The following is a 3182-nucleotide window of genomic DNA, read 5'->3' on the forward strand; positions in this document are numbered from 1 at the left end:
GCGGCTGCAAGACCTGGAGGTGAGGGAGAAGGAGTCCGCCACGTTTCTGTGTGAGGTGCCGCAGCCGACCACGGAGGCCGCGTGGTACAAGGAGGAGACGCGGCTGTGGGAGAGCGCCAAGTACGGCATTGAGGAAAAGGGCACTGAGCGCCGGTTGACGGTGCGCAATGTCTCGGCTGATGACGACGCTGTGTACATTTGCGAGACCCACGAGGGCAACCGCACTGTGGCTGAACTCGCTGTCCAAGGCAGGCGGGATGGGCAGGGGCGAGTGGGCAAGGGGCAGGGGGGAGTGTGCAGGGGCGAGCTGGAGGCCGGGTCCGACCAGCCCAGCCTTCTTCCATCCACTCCAGGTAACCTTCTCCGAAAGCTCCCTCGGAAGACAGCAGTGCGCGTGGGGGACACGGCCATGTTCTTTGTGGAGCTGGCCATCCCCGAGGGCCCAGTCCGATGGCTGAGGAACCAGGAAGAGGTGGTGGCCGGGGGCCGCGTGACCATCACTGCAGAGGGCACGTGCCACACGCTGATCATCTCCAAGTGCAGCCTAGAAGATGTGGGGGAGGTGGCCTTCCTGGCTGGTGACAGCCGGACATCCACCCAATTCTGCGTGTCTGGTGAGGGCAACCTGGGGAGTGATCTTTGGTTGGTGTCCTTTCCTTTTTGGCCTTCAGATCAGCTCTCTGGGTCCAGCCTGTTGCTGGGAGGACCACGGAGAAGGTGGGGAGAAGCCAAAGCCCAAGGTGCCCAAACTTGGCCTCTCCCCAGAGGTCTAGGCACCCTTCTCACTATAATCAGAGACGTGGCTTCAGATCCTGAGTAGGGGACTGTGAGCCTCTCTGACACCTGGTGATCCAGACTCCCAGAGTAGCATGCACTAGGAGGGCTGGGGGTTCTGTAACACCCACTCTGGGTGACTCAGACCTAGAGCCTAGAGAGGGGATGCCTAGCCAGTGATCTTGTCCCACTTTTCACTCAGCCCCCAGGAAGCCACCACTGCATTCCCCTGTGGACCCCATGGTAAAGACCAGGACAGAGAGTTCTGTGACCCTCAGCTGGTCCCCACCAGCCTATGGGGATCGCCCTGTCACCATCGATGGCTACCTGGTGGAGAAGAAGCGGCTTGGCACCTACACCTGGAGTCGGTGCCACGAGGCAGAGTTGGTAGCCACACCTGAGCTGACCGTGGCTGGTGTAGTGGAGGAGGGGGACTTCCAGTTCCGGGTGTCAGCTATCAACAGCTTTGGCCAGAGTCCCTACCTTGAATTCCCGGGTACCATCCACCTGGGTAAGTGGGGCCTCTTGGTGATGGCATTCGCTGGCCTGGCCCTGAATTTCCTAGTTCCTGAGGTGTGGCTCAGCTTCAGTTGAGGCCAGAGTGACTGCATAGAATCTCTTCTATGGGGTGGGGGGATGCTAGGGTCCTGCTTCTGGTGGAGCCTCGTTGGTTGGAAGGAGAGGGGACCCTGACACAGGTAGAAAGGATCCTGAGACACCTTCCCTGGGAGCCTGCCTATCTTCAGCACTCTAAGGAACCAGGATTCAGCACTGCCCCACCATGGCGGGTTCATGGGATCCCAGAGGGATCTCTGGATGGCTGTCACTTGTTCCTGCTCCTTTGTGAGCTTGACTTGTACTTCTACCATCTTCATGTGTGCTGGCTGGGCTTCCTGGAGAAGGGGGCATTTGGGTCCAGGCTTTGGAGGAAGAGGAGGGAAAGGTAGAGACCCCTCTGTGCACACCCTGCTCCCTGGCTCTGGCTCCTCCCTCACGCGGCCTGCTCTGCAGTTCCCCAGCTGGCTGTAAGGACACCCCTGAAGGCAGTGGAAGCGGTGGAGGGTGGCGAGGTCACCTTCTCCGTGGACCTCACGGTGGCTTCAGAAGGCGAGTGGTTCCTGGATGGGCAGGCCCTGAAGGCCAGCAGTGTGTATGTGATCCACCACGACCGAACCCGGCACACACTCACCATCCGGGGAGTACCGGCCAGCCTGCATGGGGCGCAGCTCAAGTTCGTGGCCAATGGCATCGAGAGTAGCATCAGGATGGAGGTCCGAGGTAGGCAGGGTGAGGGTGGGGGACCTGGCCTGGGACCCTGAGCCTCATTTCCTTAAGGGCAGGTGTGGAATGGGGGTCACTTTCAGGAATGGTAAGGTGGTGGGTGTTCAGGGAGCTTGCCTCAGACTGAGTGGTGGCATTACTCACAGGTGTGTGTGGAGAAGGGCTGGGGCTGCAGGGGCTCCACTCTTGTCAGTCTCTCCACCTCTGTCTCCATCTCTCTCCTCATCCCCTCTATTGCCCATTCCCCTCCCCCATCTACCCGTGTTCAACCACCAGCGGCCCTGGGGCTGCCCACCAACAAGCCACCAGCTGTGGCTGCCCGGGAGGTGCTGGCCCGGCTACATGAGGAGGCACAGCTATTGGCTGAGCTATCGGACCAGGCAGCAGCTGTGACATGGCTGAAAGATGGCCGTGCACTGCCCCCAGGCCCCAAGTACGAGGTGCAGGCATCTGCAGGGCGGCGGGCACTGCTTGTGCATGATGTGCTGCGGGACGATGCCGGCCTTTATGAGTGTGTCAGCCATGGTAGCCGCATTGCCTACCAGCTGTCTGTGCAAGGTGAGGGCTGTGTGCAGGTGGGCAGGGTCTGGGTCTACATCCTCTGTCCCCACCCTATTCTCCAACCCCATGGGGTAAGGTGGCTCAGCTTGATAGAAGGAAGGACTTCCTGATGGTGGGTGGTTCCTTGAGTGGGCAGTGAGTACCAGGCTGAGACTGAACAGGGTCTTTTTGGTCTGGGTGAGGATTGATGTGCCCTGATGGCAGCTGTGACCAAGCATAGTCCTGGACCCACTATGTGCCCCCACAGGCCTCACAGCTTTTCTACACAAGGACATGGCAGGCGGCTGTGTAGATGCTGTGGCTGGGGGGCCGGCCCAGTTCGAGTGTGAAACCTCAGAGGCCCACATCCGTGTGCGCTGGTACAAGGATGGCACTGAGCTGGGTCGCTCCTGTGAGCACTTCATTCAGGAGGATGTGGGAACACTGCACCGGCTGGTGGCAGTTGCAGTCACCAGGCAAGATGAAGGCACCTATTCCTGCCGCGTTGGTGAGGACTCCGTGGACTTCCAGCTTAGGGTCTCTGGTGAGCACACCTCTGTGTGTGTGTTTGTGTGTAAGTGTGTCTG

The sequence above is a fragment of the Otolemur garnettii genome, unplaced genomic scaffold, assembly GCF_000181295.1.
Source record: "Otolemur garnettii isolate 467f Iridium unplaced genomic scaffold, OtoGar3 scaffold00285, whole genome shotgun sequence".
Lineage (NCBI taxonomy): Eukaryota > Metazoa > Chordata > Mammalia > Primates > Galagidae > Otolemur > Otolemur garnettii.